The sequence below is a fragment of the Lithobates pipiens genome, unplaced genomic scaffold (assembly GCF_037356315.1).
Source record: "Lithobates pipiens isolate NorthernLeopardFrog02 unplaced genomic scaffold, aLitPip1_a1.2 Scaffold_23, whole genome shotgun sequence".
NCBI classification, from domain to species: domain Eukaryota; kingdom Metazoa; phylum Chordata; class Amphibia; order Anura; family Ranidae; genus Lithobates; species Lithobates pipiens.
In genome coordinates this window covers 51,268,989-51,288,478 of record NW_027507785.1, presented here as the reverse complement: position 1 = coordinate 51,288,478, position 19,490 = coordinate 51,268,989, and the positions used below count along the sequence as shown (strand labels likewise).

The 19,490-nt window shown below is 43.0% G+C and overlaps 1 protein-coding gene across 1 annotated transcript in view; it reads left to right on the top strand.

Moving 5' to 3' along the window:
- The first annotated feature begins 477 nt into the window (after window positions 1–477).
- Window positions 478–19,490, top strand: part of TRH (thyrotropin releasing hormone) — a 40,871-nt gene continuing 21,858 nt past the window's right edge. The window contains exon 1 of the mRNA XM_077451597.1: window positions 478–581. The gene's annotated coding sequence lies outside the window, so the exon portion shown is untranslated. The remainder of the gene's footprint in view (window positions 582–19,490) is intronic.

Here is a 19,490-nt window from a genome sequence, read left to right as displayed (position 1 = left end):
CAAGCAGAAGTCATTCTTCATTGATCTGAATTTGGTAAACTGAAATCTGATTGGTTATTATGAGTTATGTCATTTTTGCCTTTCTTCATTGTTCATTGCTTTGCCTCATTAAATAATCCTCCAAGAGAAGAGGAAGATATAATTTAGTACGGGGCGAGGGTCTCCTCTGCAATATGACAGAGATTTTATTAGGCGAGGCAGTAATAGAACCCTGTGTTCCCAATGTTCAATATTACTCTTATGAGCCCTTTATTAGCTCTGGCGTTGGGTTGCGTCATTTTTTTAAGCAATAAACTCAGTTCAGATTTCCTGGTGACCAAATATATATTCTGGAGCAGAAGAGGTTAATGTGGATTTATTTAGAGTCTGCTTTTCTGACATCAAACATATAGAGGAGAAATATGAAGACGTACCCCAAATTACATCACAGGCAGCTCCATCATTGGGCCAGGGGAGGTATAAATGGGGGAGGCAGGAGGCTGGAATAGAACAGAGGAGCGAGCATAGACACCACTGCTCACAGCCTGTCCCTGACTACTGGAGCCAACTGCCTGCAGAGGAGAAGAGCCTGCACCATACAGGTAATACCCCCCACCATGTCCCCGACCCCCCACCTGACACAGGGTTACCTGTCTGTGACTGTTCCCTGCCTGCAGGACAATACAAGAGACTCTGAGCAAGCTGGGGAAGGGGAGACTGAGAGATTCACACCAGATCACACTTTACAGTCAGGGGACTTGTCACTGTGTACTGGAGCCATGTATTTATGTGTACTGTCTGTGTGTGTGAGTGACAGAGTGTGTGTGTGTGTGTGTGTGTGTTCCACTGGATTATAACTAGAGAAAACTTTAGACTTCAAGAAGAAAGAATGAGGAAGGGTGAGAAGAGTGATTAAAGTTATGGAAAGAGATAGATAGATAGATAGATAGATAGATAGATAGATAGATAGATAGATAGATAGATAGATAGATAGATAGATAGATAGTGTAGAGAAGAAAGAAAGAGAGAGAGAGAGAGAGAGAGAAAGAAAAATGCATTCCGTATTTATGATTTTTCTAAATGATGATGAAGGATGGAGAGAAAGAAAGCGAGAGAAGGAAAGAAAGAGAGAGAGAGAGAGAGAAAGAAATAAAGAGAAATATATTGTAGATAGATATATATGCAGAAAAGAAAGAAGGAAAGAAAACAATTATGTAGATAAGAAAGAAAGAAAGAAAGAAAGAAAGAAAGACAACTATGTAGATAAGAAAGAAAGAAAGAAAGAAAGGAAGAAAGAAAGAAAGAAAGAAAGAAAGAAAGAAAGAGAAAGAAAGAAAGAAAGAAAGGAAGAAAGAAAGAAAGAAAGAAAGAAAGAAAGAAAGAAAGAAAGAAAGAAAGAAAGAAAGAAAGAAAGAAAGAAAGAAAGAAAGAAAGAAAAATAGAAAGAAAAAATAAGGAAGAAAAAAATAAATAACATTTTGTATTTATGTTTTTTCTAGAATAACTAGATAGATAGATAGATAGATAGATAGATAGATAGATATGCTGGAAAGAAAGAAATAAAGACCTAACCCTAAGAACAGGATGTTGGTATGCATTTTTTAATGAAAAATTTGTTGACAATCGTAAAATAGTTGGATAGATAAATAGATAGACAGAGAAGAAAGAAAGAGAGAGAGAAAGAAAGAAAAAAAGATATTGTGGATATATATATATATATATATATATATATATATATATATACAGGGGAGAAAGAAAGAAAGAAAAGAAAGAAAAGAAAGAAAGAAAGAAAGAAAGAAAGAAAGAAAGAAAGAAAGAAAGGAAAGAAGGAAAGAAAGAAAGGAAAGAAAGAAAGAAAGAAAGAAAGAAAGAAAGAAAGAAAGAAAGGAGATACTGTAGAAGAAAGACCTAACCCTAAGAACAGGATGTTGGTATGCATTTTTTAAAGAAAAATTTGTTGACAATCGTAAAATAGTTTGATAGATAAATAGATAGACAGAGAAGAAAGAAAGAAAGAAAGTAAGAAAGAAAGAAAGAAAGAAAGAAAGAAAGAAAGATATTGTGGATAGATATACAGGGGAGAAAGAAAGAAAGAAAGAGATACTGTAGAAGAAAGACCTAACCCTAAGAACAGGATGTCTGTTTGCATTTTTCTAAAGAAAGATAGATAGATAGATAGATAGATAGATAGATAGATAGATAGATAGATAGATCTCAGCATTTCCTTTATTTGACAGCAAAATTCGAACTAGAGAAAAATAAACATTCTACTCTGTATAATTGGCTCTCTTTTCCCCGGGTATCACACAATTAGATGGATTTATCATATCTGAGAAATCCTCTTCATTTGTACTGGATGAACTCTATCGCTGTAGCGTGGCTCCGTAGAACAATGCAGCGGGGGGGATTATATATTTCAGAAAAAGTTTATATGAATAAATAACTAGAAGACTGCAGAACTGATATAGATACATAGTTATTGTTATTAAAATTATCATTATTGTCCAAGAGTAGACACAGAGGCTAATGCATTTTGTGCAGCCTTCAACATGGTAACGTCTGCAAGACTATCATGAGAAGTTTTGTAATTAGAAAATCTATTTATTTGGAACGATGACATTGGTGCGGTAGTTGATTTTGGTTAGGCACCATTCACATCTCACGTAGCAGGAACGAGCGTTCTGGCTCATGATTTTTTTTTTTGCGCAATTCACACACATTCCCGCGTGTCGCACATAGGGGGAACTTCAATGGGCTGCCCTCTGCACGTTTGTCAGATAAAAAAAAGCGACTGCTCATTTTTTGGAGACTAGCTTTGAGCGATTTTTAAAAGGTGGGTTTGCTGTGCGATTTTGTTGTGTGATAGTTGCACCTCATTTGGTATGCCATTAAGAATGAATGGCACCCAAGGGTGCATCGTGCCTTTTTTACGACAATTTGGGATTTTTATCACAATTGCGGCAATTACAAATCGCCAAGTGTGAGACGCCTAAGTGCTCTGTGCAGGTCAGGTCAAATGATTACACAGTTATACAGTTTTGCAAAACAATTTAGAGAGCGCAGCTCTTTGATCCAAATATACCTCTGGAATTTAAGCAATAACCCAGATGAATAAAAAGATACACTTAAATAAAAACATGCTTAAAAAGGACACAAGCCCATATAATTCAACCAGAATAAAAAAAGAGAATACGGTAATAACGTGAAAACCTCTGTAGACAGAACTCTATACCCATCGTTAATCCAGAGGAAGGCAAAGAAGCCCTAAATGCATGCTCCAATTTTCTCAAATTTTCTCCGCCTGGGGAAAAAAAATCCTTGCTGGTCACCATTGCCAAGGGTAATCTTATATTCCCCTTATCAATGTTAATATTAGTTAAATTGTCTGCATTTAGGAACATATCCACCATTTTTCTAAAACAACCGAGTTGGCTAAAACTAGTTGCCTGGGGGAGGAAGCTTAGTTGATCCAGAGCAAGCCACTACTGCAAACCAGTCCAGTGTGCTCTTATCATCCTAGCATCCTTCTAAAACAGTCATTCTCAACAGGGTTCCATGGAACCCTAGGGTTCCTCCAAAGGTTGCTAGGGGTTCCTTCAGCATTGGGCAATTTCTGTCTCAGATAAGTTCCCACTGACACCATTGATCTTTTTAGCTATCTGTAAGGAGGTTACTCTTCCCAATGAACACAATGTAAGGACCATTCTTCCCACTGACCATCACACTAATGTATCATGAGTTGTAGATTTCTAAAATTCTGCAGGGGTTCCCTGAGACCGGAGACGGAGAACTATTTCAAGGGTTCCTCTGTGTTGAAAAGGTTGAGAAAGGCTGTTTTAAAACCTATCTTTCTTCTTCTGACCATAATTGATTGGGTTGATGTCCTCTAAGTCTCTAGCTGGATTAGCCGTTATTGTATGCCCCTTCCACAAATATCTCTATCTGTCGTCCTTCTGAACCCCCATTGTCAGATGGAAACATCACTTAATTAACATTCTTCTATGAAATATAAAGCTGTGTAACTAAGAATCCAACGTTATCCTAAACCAATCTACACCGTTGGCTAGAACTAGTTCCTGTAGAAGACAATTCCACATTTTTACAGCTCTTATGGTAAAGAACCCTTTTTATGGCTGGAGATCATAGGTGACCATAATTCCCAGTAGCCTCTATCATTTACAATTTGCTTTGCTTTGACTCTTTTAGGTCACTTTGCAGTAAAGCAAGGAAGTAGAAACCACTCTAGAATATTAATGTGCAACAAGAATGCCGTACATAGAAACTACTTAGAATTGTAGGAAAACAATACAAGACATACAAGGGTTAATTTACTAAAGGCACATAAACTGTGCACTTTTCAAGTGCAGTTGCTCCAGGGCTTAGTAATTAATGTAAAGCTTCACTTTGCAAAAAAATCACCAATTGTGTGCAAGGAAATTTGAAAAAACAGCATTTTTGCTTGCACATGATTGGATGGTGGAAGTCAGCAGAGCTTCTCCTCATTTACTAAGCTCTGGAGCAACTGCTCTTGCAGAGTGCAACTGCACTTTGCAATGTTCCCAGTCTTTGCCTTTAGTAATTCACCTCATAGTCTATTTGACTTTAGTAAAGTAACTCCAGTGATAGTTATTTGGAGAAGGCCCTCCGTACATTGATGGTCAATGGGAAGAATGCCCTTTACATTGGTGATCGAGAGCAAGGATGCTCCCCTTAAGAACATTAGTGCCAGTGGGAATGTATCTGAAAGGCAGAAATAGTTCACTGCTCAAAGAACCCCTAGCAACATTTGGAGGAACCTTAGGGTACCACACAACCTTGGTTGAGTAAGTTTGTTCTAAGAGAAAGACCACTTTACATTGATGATCATTGGGGGAAAGGCCCATTTACATTAATGGCCAGTGGGAAGAATGCCTCTTAGATTGGCGGTCAGCAAGAAAATCCCTCTTACATTGGTGGTCATCGAGAGGAATGTCCCTTACATTGGTGGTATGTGGAAAGAATGCCCCTTACATTGGTGGTTCATCTAAAAAGATCATTGGTGTCAGTTGTAGCCATAAGTATGCGCAGCCTATTGCATTAGAGTGTGCACCCTGAAGCTCAAACACACGTGCGTGTGACTGTGTGTGTTTGTCTACATATATATATATGGTCCCGGCACATTGATCTCCCTGCCAGCACAGTGAAAGAGAAGGTCGTAAGCACTTCTCTTTTGGCAGAGCCGGTAAGAGGAAGATCTTTCCGATCTTCTCCCTGCGACACACAGAGTGATAATGCTAATGGGGTAATTAGGGTGTGCCCAGTCACACTCGGCACACGCTGTGCACACACCTATGGTGGTTATAACGTATCTAAAGAGCAAAAACAGATAACTGCTCAAGGAACCCCTAACAACCTCTGGAGGAATTCTAGGTTGAGAATCATGATTGAGAAAAGTTGGTCTTTGGTTGCTCTTTTACACTAATGGGCAATGGGAAGAATGCCTCTTATGTAGGAAGGAGGTTTCCTTTACAGATATCTAAAAACATCATGGGTGTCAAGGGGAACATATCTGAAAGGCAAAAACAGATCATTGCTCAAGGAACCCTGAACAACTTCTGCAGGAACCCTAGGGTACCACAGAACCCAGGATGAGAAAGGATATGTCGGGGCATAGTTTTATTTGGTAGTTTTAGTTGGTGGGGCCGATTTACTAAAGGAATAGAAATTGCTCATCCCTTTAGAAAATGAACCCCATGTCTGTCGCCCCCTTCCACTTTTAGATTTTATCGCTAAACATGACAGATGAATGAGCTCCAGAATCTCTGAAACGATGTTTTAATATTTATATATGCATCTTATTGTGATCTATAGTTCTCTATATCCAATATAAATTATATAGGGATTCCATTCCTTTGCTTAATGGAACGGATCATTATTCTAGATGAAATTGCCAAATTCGCATGGTCTATGCATAGGTCTAAAACAAATGACATGACAGATACAATTTGGTTTTGTAGAGATGTGGGTTAAAAAGTTTCTAGCTATGAGAAGAAAATATTTTTGTATAAATATGTTATAATATGTTCAAAATATCTGTGAACAACAGCCATTGTTTTTTAACATTTGGATGAAAGGACGCCTACTCACAAGAATGAAAAGTATAAATAGTTGATAGACTTAAAAATGTATTGATTTGTACTTTCAATAAAATCAACTTTTAAGAGAAGTTGGACCATATCACGAACCGCTAACGCAAACGGTTTACAGAATGCGAACGGTTTACAGATTGCGCGTTGTTTTGTGTTTGCACTTGCTTTCACTGACTCCTTTACATCTATGTATTGTTAACGTTATTGAAACAGCTAATAAAAAATGTTAATTGATAAAAAAAAATAAAAAATCAACTTTTAAACAATGAGAAAAAAAATGCCATAAATTGAAGACTAATCGACTCAAAGGGCAGAGTGCAGGGGGAGGCAGAAATATACAGTACAGGGGAGGTCAGGAGGGCAGAGTACTGGTTTCTGGGACACAGCCATCCTATGACAGCTTATTAAAAAGCCTGACTGTGACTGTCCCAGCAAATCCAGGACAGTTGGAAAATATGATGTAATGCAAGATTATCATGGGGCCCAGTGCCCAGGGGTGCCCATGCATGGCCCTGGGGCTGGGGTTAAAGATTTAGACTCCAGTTTCTCAACCAGGGTTCAACAGAACCCTAGTGCTCCTCCAGAGGTTGGTAGGGGTTCCTTGGGCAATGAGCAATGTCTGCCTCTCACATAAGTTCTCACTGATACCATTGATCTTTTTAGCTAACATTCTTCTCACTGATCACCAATGTAAGGGACATTCTTCTCACTGATCACCAATGTAAGGAACATTCTTCCCACTGATCACCAATGTAAGGAACATTCTTCTCACTGATCACCAATGTAAGGAACATTCTTCTCACTGATCACCAATGTAAGGAACATTCTTCCCACTGATCAACAATGTAAGGAACATTCTTCTCACTGATCACCAATGTAAGGAACATTCTTCTCACTGATCACCAATGTAAGGAACATTCTTCTCACTGATCACCAATGTAAGGAACATTCTTCTCACTGATCACCAATGTAAGGAACATTCTTCCCACTGATCACCAATGTAAGGAACATTCTTCCCACTGATCACCAATGTAAGGAACATTCTTCCCACTGATCACCAATGTAAGGAACATTCTTCCCACTGATCACGAATGTAAGGAACATTCTTCTCACTGATCACCAATGTAAGGAACATTCTTCTCACTGATCACCAATGTAAGGAACATTCTTCCCATTGACCACCAATGTAAGGAACATTTTTCCCACTGATCACCAATGTAAGGAACATTCTTCCCACTGATCACCAATGTAAGGAACATTCTTCCCACTGATCACCAATGTAAGGAACATTCTTCCCATTGACCACCAATGTAAGGAACATTTTTCCCACTGATCACCAATGTAAGGAACATTCTTCCCACCGATCACCAATGTAAGGAATATTCTTCCCACTGATCACCAATGTAAGGAACATTCTTCTCACTAATCACCAATGTAAGGGAAGATCTGGCTCACAGTCTCAGCTATAATTCACCCCAAAGGTGTTCTATTGGGTTGAAGGTCTGGACTTTGTGCAGGTCAGTCAAGTTCCTCCACCCCAAACTCGCTCATCCATTGGCCCAAATCATTTGATGGAGGGGGGATTATGGCGTGGGGTTGTTTTTCAGGGGTTGGGCTCCTTAGTTCCAGTGAAAGGACCTCTTAAGGCGTCGGGATACCAAGACATTTTGGACAATTTCATGCTATGGGGATGGTCCCTTCCTGTTCCAACATGACATTCACCAGTTCCTCAAAGAAAAGCCCATAAAGACAAGGATGAGCGAGTTTGGGGTGGAGGAACTTGACTTGCCTGCACGAGATCTAAGTAAACCCTTTGGCACCAAAGCTGGTATTGCCCCCCATTAGCAGAAATGGCTTTCCTGTAGGGATTTTGTATTATTGCCCACCAGTCTCTGACTATTAATGCATGAAAAATTACTTCATGTGCCAGATGTTGGCGGGTCTCCTTGCATGAACTGAATGTTTTAATTTTACCTACACCAATTTAGTGAGAACCAGGTCAGATCTTTGACTGGGGCAGCCTATGACACTCTATTTCTCTCTTTTTCTTTATTGAGCCATTATTTGGTGAATTTATTAGTATGATTCTGATCATTATGTTCTCCAGCCTCGTGTCTTACCTCAAACAACATTTTATTATTAAAAAATAATACAAATATACTCACAAAGGTCATATGACTGCATGCAGTGTGAGTATATTTGTATATTTTTTTAATTAATAAATGGTGCTTGAAGCAATGCACGAGGCTGGTGCACCCTTCTTGTTGGGCACTGAATTGAGAATGCGAGCCATCGAGTCCTTCTTCTCCAATAGCGTTCGTTTATTTTCATAATATTTTTTCTTATCTTACATCACTTTTTTTTACAGATGAAAAGTTTTATTGAGAATACTCAACTGAAAAGATAAAAAAATGCAGCATAGGTATAACATTTTTGGTAGGAAACCCATTTTTATTACATTGACTCTGCCAACTGGATTAAGTGGAAGGGATTTCCAAGAGTCACATCTCTGGGCAAACAATATAAGGAAAGGGGATCAATTAGGATCAAAATAAGTCATGATAGTAATGCCAACATTTATCCCTAAATACTTAAACTCATCAACCCCGCACAATTTGGTGTTTGTAGCCGGCCCGGGGCGTGAGGCACTGATTGGAAAGAAGAAAAGTCTTCTCTCATTTAATTCTAATCCCATAGAATGAATGAATGAATGAAATACTTGTATAGCGCACAATGCGAACTGAATCGCCTCTAGGCGCTGTGGCGAGCTTTGATCATCTGCTAAAAGAGGAAGGTCTTGAGTTTTTTCCTAAAAGCCAGGTGATTTTCTTCCAGGCGGATGTTGATTGGTAGAGCATTCCATAGCCAAGGCCCTTGAACAGGGATATGCAATTAGTTGACCTCCAGCTGTTGCAAAACTACAAGTCCCATCATGCCTCTGGGTGTCATGCGTGTGGCTGTCAGAGTCTTGCTATGCCTCATGGGAATTGTAGTTCTGCAACAGCTGGAGGTCCGCTAATTGCATATCCCTGCCATAGAAAGTGCCAAATGTATCTATTAGGTCCCTTTGACACGGTATCATCTCTCTTCTGATCCCTGCTGAGCAGGCGCATGATAGGTCCATGTCCACTTTGCATCAGCCCACTGTTCTCTATGGGGAGGTGATTTCCTTCCAACTGTCATCCAATCCGCTGGACAATCCCCATCCGTCCGTTTTTTAGCGTACTGGATCAGATGCCTGCAGGCGTCAATGGACACATATCCCCTGACATTCACCACTCCATAGAGAAGAATGGAGGTTTCCGATCGGGTCCACCTGAAAAACTGACAGGTTTACCCCGATCGGAACGTTCATGTGAAAGGAGCCTAATGCCGCGTACACACGATCGAATTGTCCGGCGTACTTAGTCCGGCAAACAATCCGGCGGATAGTCCGGCGGACTTTCTACCGAGCGGAATTGGCCACACACGGACACACGGAAAGTCCGGCGATTGCTAGAGCGATGACGTACAGCACGTACGACGGGACTAGAAAAAGGAAGTTCAATAGCCAGTAGACAATAGCTTCCTTTTCGTACTTGCTACTGAGCATAGCATGTGTCATTCTTAGTCCGCCGGACTAGCATACTCACGAACGTATTGTCCGCTGAAACCCAAGTCCGGCGGAAAGATTGGGCTGCAAAACTACTTTCTAATGCCGCGTAGACACGGGCGGACTGTATGGCGTACTTAGTCTGTCGAAACACATTTCAGCGGACAGTCCGCTCGTGTGTGGGCTTCAGCGGACTTTTTCAGCGTGCAGTCCGGCGTACTAAGAATTTCGGATTTTTCAAAATTCTGTCCGTCGTACTTTGGTTTCAGCGGACAATCCGCTCGTCAGTATGCTAGTTCGACGGACTAAGAATGGCGCATGCCCAGAAAGGATTTACACGGCGGAAGGGTGCTTTGCTGTGTATTGGACTTCCTATTTCTAGTCCCGTCGTACGTGCTGTACACGTCATCGCGCAAGCTTTCGTCGGACTGTTTGGGTATCCGTGTGTGGTCAAGTCCGTTCAGTGGAAAGTATGACGGACTGTCCGTCGGATTGTATGACGGACTAAGTACGCCATACAGTCCGCTCGTGTGTACGCGGCATAAGTCCGCAGGACTTTACGCTGAAAAAGTCTGCTGAAGCCCACACACGATCGGATTGTCCGGCGAAATGCGGTCCGGCGGACTAAGTACGCCGGACAATTTGATTGTGTGTACGCGGCATTAGTTGTCATGCTGCTTGAAAAATGAGGACGTATCTCCAAGATATAATAGGTTATCCTCCACATATAAATATAGTTATTTTGTCCTCAATTGGTCCAACTTTGATACCCTTTACTGTATCTGTGGCACAGATTTGGGCAGCTAGGGTTTCCATGGTAAGGGCAAATAATCTGGGGTAGAGGAGACAACCCGGTCTCGTTTCCCTGTGAAGGAGAAAGGGAGCAGATATTGTGTTGTTAGTACGGAATCTGGCTGTTGGGGCAGAATAAAGCAGGTGCAGCTACTAGATGAACTGAGTCCCAAAGCCAAACTTGTGGAGGACAACCCAGAAGTAATCCCCTTCCACAGGCTCAAACGGTTTTTTGGTGTCTAAGGAGACCACCACCCCTGGGCTGTCCACATTAGCAAGATCTTACATCACTTTAGCGCTGATGTGGTGGCTCTTTTATTCAGATTATTATGTGGCGTGCTAAAAGACTCATTTCTGGTTCAACTTCAGCTTTTGGACAGATGGCCTCACATTCTCATCAAGCACACTTTGATCTGTTGCAGAATGTTTAGATGACTGTGAGCTGCCTAGGACCCAAGGCTCGTTTCACATATATGCGCATAACACGTGAATCAGAACCAGCTTTTAATGGAGCCGGTTCACGCATGTGCGGGGTGGCTCCGGTCCGCTTCTGGAAAAGGCCCTGCACGATTTGGGGTCTGGTTTAGGTGCGAACTCAAGTAAAAATTCGCACCTGAACCGGTGAAACAAAATCGCTCCGGACTACATACCAAAGCTGGACATTTGTGAACCTAGCCTGAGGCAGCTAATAAACCATAAAATTTCCACCACTATGCTTCACAGTTGGTATGAGGTTCTTCTGAAATACCATCTTCATTCTTTGGCAAAGATGTCTACTGTGACCAACCAACTCTATTGTTGATTGATCAGTCTTTGGCACATTCTTCCAGAAGTCCTGGTCTTTGCCTGTATGTTCAAAGGAAAAATGTAATCTCGCTGTAATGTTTTTTTTTTAGACAGCAAAGGCTTTTTCTCAATACACTTCTCTTGTAGGTCAAAGTGGTGCAATCTCTTTCTGAGTGTAGATGCATGCACTTTTACCCTATGAGTTAACTGAACATCTCTAAATTACATTTTTGGATTCTTAGGATTTCCTTTAAAATCAAACAGCCAACTCTTTTTCTGTCGTAATTTGCAGGGCCGGCCAATCTTAGACAAATTAGCAATGATTTGACATTTGTGGCACTTGCAGTGCCTTGAAAAAGAATTCACACCCCTTGAAATGTTTTGTCATGTTACAACCAAAAACGTAAATGTATTTTATTGAGATTTTATGTGATAGACCAACACAAAGTGACACATAATTGTGAAGTGGAAGGAAAATGATAAATGGTTTTCAGAATGTTTTAAAAATAAATATCTGAAAAATGTGGCGTGAATCACTTTGTAGAACCCCCTTTCTCTGCAATTACAGCTGCAAGTCTTTTTGGGGGTGTCTCTACCAGCTTTGCATCTAGAGAGAGAAATTTTTGCCCGTTCTTCTTTGCAAAATATCTCAAGCTCTGTCAGATTGGATGGAGAGCGTCTGTGAGCAGCAATTTTCAAGTCTTGCCACAGATTCTCAATGGGATTTAGGTCTGGACTGTGACTGGGCCATTCCAACACATGAATATGCTTTGATCGAAACCATTCCATTGTAGCTCTGGCTGTATGTTTCGGGTCGTTGTCCTGCTGGAAGGTGACCCTCCGCCCAAGTCTCCAGTTTTTTTGCAGGTTTTCTTCTAAGATTGTCCTGTATTTGGCTCCATCCATCTTCCCATCAACTCTGACCAGCTTCCCTGTCCCTGCTGAAGAAAAGCATCCCCACAACATGATGCTGCCACCACCATGTTTCACGGTGGGGATGGTGTGTTCAGGGAGATGTGCAGTGTTAGTTTTCCGCCACACACAGCATTTTGCTTATAAGCCAAAAAATAAAATTTTGGTCTCATCTGACCAGATCACCTTCTTCCACATGTTTGCTGTGTCCTCCACATGGCTTCTCACAAATTGCAAACCGGACTTCTTATGACTTTCTGTCCCCAATGTCTTTCTTCTTGTCACTCTTCCATAAAGGGCAGATTTGTGGAGAGACGACTAATAGTTGTCCTGTGGACAGATTCTCCCCCCTGAGCTGTGGATCTCTGTAGCTCCTCCAGAGTTACCATGAACCTCTTGGCTGCTTCTCTGATGAATGCTCTCCTTGCCCGGCCGGTCAGTTTAGGTGAACGGCCATTTCTTGGTAGGTATGCAGTTGTGCCCATACTCTTGGGATGTTTTTGTAAACCTAACCCTGCTTTAATCACTTCAATATAGGGCACTTATGCACCTTCCTGCCCAGACCAATTTTCAGTTTTCAGCACTCTCATATTTTGAATGACAATTGCACGGTCATGCACTACAAATAAAAAAAGAACGAAGAAAACAAGTTTTTCTTTGTTTCTGTCTTGAAACTTTGTACTCATAGGTGGCACTGATGGGCAATGATGGGCACTCATAGGTGGCACTGATGGGCACTTATAAGTGGCACTGATAGGTGGCACTGGAGGTCACATATAGGCAGCACCGATGGGCACTGGTGGGCTTTGATAGATGGCACTGATATGCAGGCATCACTGATGGGCACAGAGTGCCATCCCTAATGGGCAATGATTGCCATCCCTGGTGGGTTCTAGTGGGCTTACCTGGTGGTCATGGGTGGGTATTCCTGATAGTAATGGGTAGGCATCCCTGGTGGCCATGGGTGGGCATCCCTGGTGGTCCTGGGTGGGTATCCTCAGGGGGTCTGCACTGATAATCAGTGCAGACCCCCCCTGTCAAGAGAGAAGTCAATTGGCTCTCCTCTACTCGCGTATGTCAGCGCGAGTAGAGGAACGCCAATACACTGTTTACACTGTGATCAGCTGTGATTGGAGCCTCTGTCAGAGGCTCTTTACCTAGATCGGAGATGCGGTGTCTCAGATTGACATACCACACCATCATTCCCCATGCTGCTCACCCCCACGTGAGCGCGATCGCTGCTTATCCTTCTGGACATCATATGACGCCTGGTCAGGATAACTGAACCACTTCCCAGCCGTCATTCTGCTATAGGCCAGGCGGGAAGTGGTTAAACTTCTCCCCAACTTTATCCCTGACCTGTCTGGTGTGTTCCTCGGCCTTCATGATGCTGTTTCTTCACTAAGGTTCTCTAACAAACCTCTGAGGGCTTCACAGATCAGCTGTATTTATACTGATATTACATTACACACAGGTGGACTCTATTTGCTAATTAGGGGACTTTTGAAGGAAATTGGTTCCAATAGATTTTAGTTAGGGGCATCAGAGTAAAGAGGGCTGAATACAAATGCCCCCCCATAATTTTCACATATTTATTCGTAAAAAAAAAAATCTGAAAACCATTTATCATTTTCCTTCCATTTCACAATTATGTGCCACTTTGTGTTGGTCTATCACATAAAATCCCAATAATATACATTTACATTTTTGGGTGTAACATGACAACATGTGGAAAATTTCAAGGGGTATGAATACTTTTTCAAGGCGCTGTATAGATTATTTTCCTAACCGTGATTTTAATCATTTGGCAATCTTCAGAAAACTCTTGTTAGAGTCATAGGTGTCCACAACTTTCTTTCTGAGGCCCCCCCCCCCCTCGGCCCAGCAACAAAAGATCCTCCAGAGCAGCAATAAACTCCACTGGAAACAACATTTCTCCCCAAGAACAAAATACACCCTCAGCAACAACAGATCCACCCCAGCAGCAATAAACCCCCACCAGCAAAAATAGATCCCCCAGCAGACAGCATCAATAGACTGTACAGCAACCAGCAACAATAGACCCCCACCCCTTGACAGTAGTTCCCCCCCCAGCACCATAAGAGCCCCAGCAACAATAGACCCCCACCCCTCGACAGTAGTTCCCCCCCCCCCCTTAGCACCATAAGAGCCCCAGCAACAATAGACCCAACCCCCCCCCCCCACCCTCCACTAGCAATAAAAGACCTCCCCAGCTAAATTGACTTCCTTCCCCCGCAACACTATACCCCCCAGTGACAATAGATCCCTGGAATCCAGCACTAATAGCCCATCTAGCACGCCTTGCCTACATTCCCAGCTAGAGGTGCCAGTGCTGCCTACCACCATGTTCCCTCTGAAAAAAAGCCCTGGGTGGACTTACTTTTCCATATGACTGTATATCATTTCCTGAGACATGTCCCCCCAATCTCCAACAACTCCTAAATTCACAGTCCCTGCCAATCTTCTGTTGCATGTCTGCAGATTTCTGTAGCATTATCATAGACGTGTGCGGGAGGGGTATGCCAGGTGTGCATGGGCACACCCTAATCACTACATCCGGTGCCATTTCTCCCTACTCCCTGGGCTTCCCCTGTGTTGCCCCCCCCCCCCCCCAACAGTGCTGCTGGCTTCTCTCCTTTCCCCCCCCCAACTGCTCTGCTGCAGGGGATGTTTCAGGATGGAGAGTGGGGGAAGGGGCTAGTAAATATGTCATTTACCAGCGCCTTCCTTTTTTAAATGAACAAAGTGAACACACTCAAATACTGTGCTCATTCATCACTAAAGTGTAGTAAACTGTTTACTATGCTTCAGTTTGTGATTTAACAGGAAGCCGCTCAGCACAGAACACTTCCCGCCCATTCAGTGTGCTGAGGCTGCAGAGAAAGGTGTTTGAGCTTTATTTGAGCAATATTATGTGTGGCACTTTGGTGGTGTCAGGGGCCAAAACGTGAGGGCCCCTATATCAAGAAAGTTAACCACCCGTGCTACAGAGTGCATCTTTATATATATATATATATATATATATATATATATATATACACACATGTGCATCTGATAAAATTGTAATATCATCAAAAAGTTCATTTATTTTAGTAATTTATTTAAAAAAGCGAAACTCATATATTTTATATAGAGGCATTACACACAGAGTGATATATTTCTATATTTCAAGCATTTATTTCTTTTAATTTTGACGATTCTGGCTTACAGCTAGTGAAAACCCCAAATTCAGTATCTCAGAAAATTAGAATACGGTGGAACCTTGGTTTGTGAGTAACGCGGTTAACAAGCGTTTTTTCGAAAGACGAGCACATTTTTTTTCTTAAATCCGGACTCGGTTTGCGAGTGTCGTCTCGCAAAACGAGCAGAATTTAAGCTAATGGGATGCGCAGTACTGCATTTGGCCAGAGGTGCGGGGGGGGGGGGATGCTGGTGACACTCGGAACGGTCCGGAGCTGTTCAGAAATACTCAAGATCACTCGGAAACGCTCGGAAATACTCTGTTCCTGAGCGTTTCTGAGCCTTTCCAAGCCTTTCCGAGTTCGGCCGAGCTGTCCCTAAGTATTTCCGAGGCTCTCCAGCACCCCCCCCCACCTCTGGCCACATGCGGTATTGCATGCAATCAAAGTCAATGGGTAATGAATTATCTTTGTTTCCATTGACTTCTATGGGGAAACTCGCTTTACTATGCGAGTGCTATGGATTACAAGCATTCTCCTGGAACGGATTTTGCTCGTAATCCAAGGTTGCACTGTATTACATAAGACCAATAAAAAAAAGGATTTTTAGTACAGAAATGTTGGCTTACTGAAAGCGATGTCCATGTACAGTATAGTATACACTCAATACTTGGTTGGGGCTTTTTTTGCATGAATTACTGCATCAATGCGGCGTGGCATGGAGGGGATCAGAATTTCCTGGTGGAGGGCTGCGCTGACTTTGGACTTGATAAAACACAGAGGACCAACACCAGCAGATGACACGGCTCCCCAAATCATCACTGACTGTGGAAACTTCACACTGGACCATTGTAAATATGGGGCGCCGCCCCCCCCCCCCTACATCCATGCATCCGGCCCCCTAATCCCATAGGTTGGACTTGATGGACTTGTGTCTTTTTTCAACCTCACCTACTATGTAATCTACATGCGGGGTGCCGGATGCATCCGTGATTAAAGCCAGAGGCTCTGATGCCGCGTACACACGATCGGAATTTTGGTCGGAAAAAGCTCTGATGGTTTTCCCGACGGAATTCCGACGGGATTTCGCTCAAGCTGTCTTGCATACACACGGTCACACCCAATTCTGGCCGTCAAGAACGCGGTGACGTACAACACGTACAACGGGACTAGAAAAAGCAAGTTCAATAGCCAGTAGCCAATAGCTTCCGTCTCGTAGTTGAATCTGAGCGTGCGTGAGTTTTTGCGCGTCAGAATTGCCTACACACGATCGGAATTTCCGATAAAAACTTTTCCCGACGGAAAAATTCAGAACCCGCTCTCAATCTTTTGCTGGTGAGAATTCGGCCAGCAAAATTTCCGATGGAGCGTACACACGGTCGCATTTTCCAGCGAAAAGCTCTCATCGGTCTTTCGCTGGCCGAAATTCCGACCGTGTGTACGCGGCATTATAGGCTTCAAAAAAAGGGTAGTCTTGTGGCGCAGAGCACACCCGCTTGTGTGATAGTAGCGAATGAATATTCACTATTGCCACGCTGGTTCTCCTCCCGGCCAATCAGGAAGCGGGCCATCTGGGCGATCCGATTGGCTGCCTAGGAGGTAGGAGGTAGGAGGCGCACGGAGCAGAGGAGGGAGGAGACGCACGGCGTGATGCAAGGGAAGCCGCCGCCACTGCACTGGACCTCATGCAACTTGGATATTGTGCCTCTCCACTCCTCCTCCAGACTCTGGGACCTTCATTTCCAAGTGCTACATTTTCCACAGTCAGGACTGTAGGGTTGCCACCTTTTCTTCAAATCCAACCAGAACACTTTAGCGGCGCACAGCAATTTTTTTTTAATAGTATAAACTATACATATATTTTGCTATTAAATAATATTTCTAATCATATGATGTTAATAACAAGAGTCCCCCTTTACATCAGAGTCCACAGAGTTCCCCTTTTACATCTGAACTCACAGAATTCTCTTTCACTGTAAGTCTGCAGACTCTGATGTAAGGTAGAACTCTGGGGACTCTACGGAATCTTCTGGGATCCCTGATTTACGGGGGGGGGGGGGTTGGGAACACTGAGAACTCTGATGTACGGAGAGGACTCTGATGTAAGGGGGGAACACTGTGGCCTCTGGTGTAAAGGGGAATTCTGATGTAAGGAGTGCTCTGAGAACCCTGATTTACCTTTGTGTACTCACTCAGAGGCAGAAGAGAGAAGGGGGAGACTTCAGTCACAGACAGGGATGGATGGTGAGCTCACTCACCCCTTGCCAGTCAGCACCTCTCATCCAGATGTATCTGAGGCTGCTGGACTTCCAATTTCTGGCCCCCACTATCCTTTTCTGAGGCACAGCACCGAGGATTTGCGAGGATTTGGAGTGTGGGCAGACACAGAGGGGTGGGGGGGGGGAGAAAGAGGAGCAGATTGAGTCTTCTCTCCTCTCCTGTCGGTGTGGGGGGTGGGGGAGGTGGGAGAATTGTTAGTGTTGTTAGTGCTTAGAGTGTGGAACAGACACTCTCAGCTTAGCCAACTACAGCCAGCAAACCTGCTGGGAAGCCATAGTCCGGTCTGAATAATGTGTCCGGGTTTCAGGCAGTCTGAAACCCGGGTGCATGATTCCAAACCCGAACTGTCCAGGTGAATCCTGGACAGGTGGCAACCCAATCACAATGCCAATACCTGGTTTATTGATCGTGGTATCACTGTGCTTGATTGACCAGCAAACTCGCCTGACCTAAACCCCATAGAGAATCTGTGGGTTTCACTTTTTGAATTGAATTACTGAAATAAATTAACTTTTTTGACGATATTCAGATTTTCTGAGATGCGCCTATATATATATATATATATATATATATATATCAATTGACAGTTCTGGGGTTATGTTTGACCAGCTTTGCATTGCATTTTGCAACAGGTCCTATTTGGATGTACAGTAAAATCCTGATTTGAGAGTAACTTGGTCTGAGAGCGTTTTTCAACAAGCAACATTTTTCAATAATTTTTGACTTGATATACAAGTAGCTTCACGTCACAACTGAGTATAAAAGAGAAGAGAGGCGCCTATAAGTGTAGTAATACGGTTACTTTTAATGAAGGTCCAGCATTTAGCAACTCACATGGTTGATGATTAAATCAGGCACATCTAAATATGCAGGCATCCGGGGTTCAAGCCTCACTTTCAGATCGCTCTACTGCAGGGTAGTCTTCCCGGTCATGATTGCAGACTGACAGTGCAGAGGATGGTCTATGTGGACGGCTTTACCCCGGATGCCAGCATACTTAGTCCTTGTACACACGGTCGGAGATTCCGACAACTAAATCCGTCGGATTTTGTCCGTCGGATCTTGCCTGAAACTGTTGCATACACACGGTCGGACAAAGTTGTCGGAAAATCTGATCTTTCAGAACGTGATGACGTAATTTCGTTACGATGGGGCTACGTTCAGGCTAGTAGCCAATAGCTTTGATGTAGGAATTCGATCTGAGCATGCGTGGCACTTTGTCCGATCGGAATTCTCTACACATGATCGGAGTATGTCCGATCGGAGCAGTTTGTGGGAAAATATTTCCGGCAAGTTGGAAAATTTGGTCCGACGGATATTCCGACGGAAACAGTCCGATGCAGACCACACACAATCGGATTATCCGACAAAACGGTCCAATAGGACACATTCTGACGGAATCTCCGACCGTGTGTACAAGGGCTTGTATGTGCCTGTTTTAAATCATCAACCATGTGAGTTGCTAAATGTCGTACTTTAATGTAACCATATTGCTACACTTAGCCCTTGTACACACGGTCGGACATTCTGATGGACAATGTCCGATAGGACCGCGTTGTCGGATAATCTGACAGTGTGTGGGCTCCATCGGACTGTTTCCAACGGAGTATCCGACGGACCAAGTTTTCCAGCTGGGCTATAACATTTTCCGACAACATGATCCGATCAGGTGTAGAGAATTCCGATCGGACAAAGTGCCACGCATGCTCAGATCAAATTCCTACACCAAAGCTATTGGCTACTAGCCTGAACGTAGTCCCATCCTAACAAAATAACGTCATCACGTTAAGTACGATCGGATTTTCTGACAACTTTGTGTAT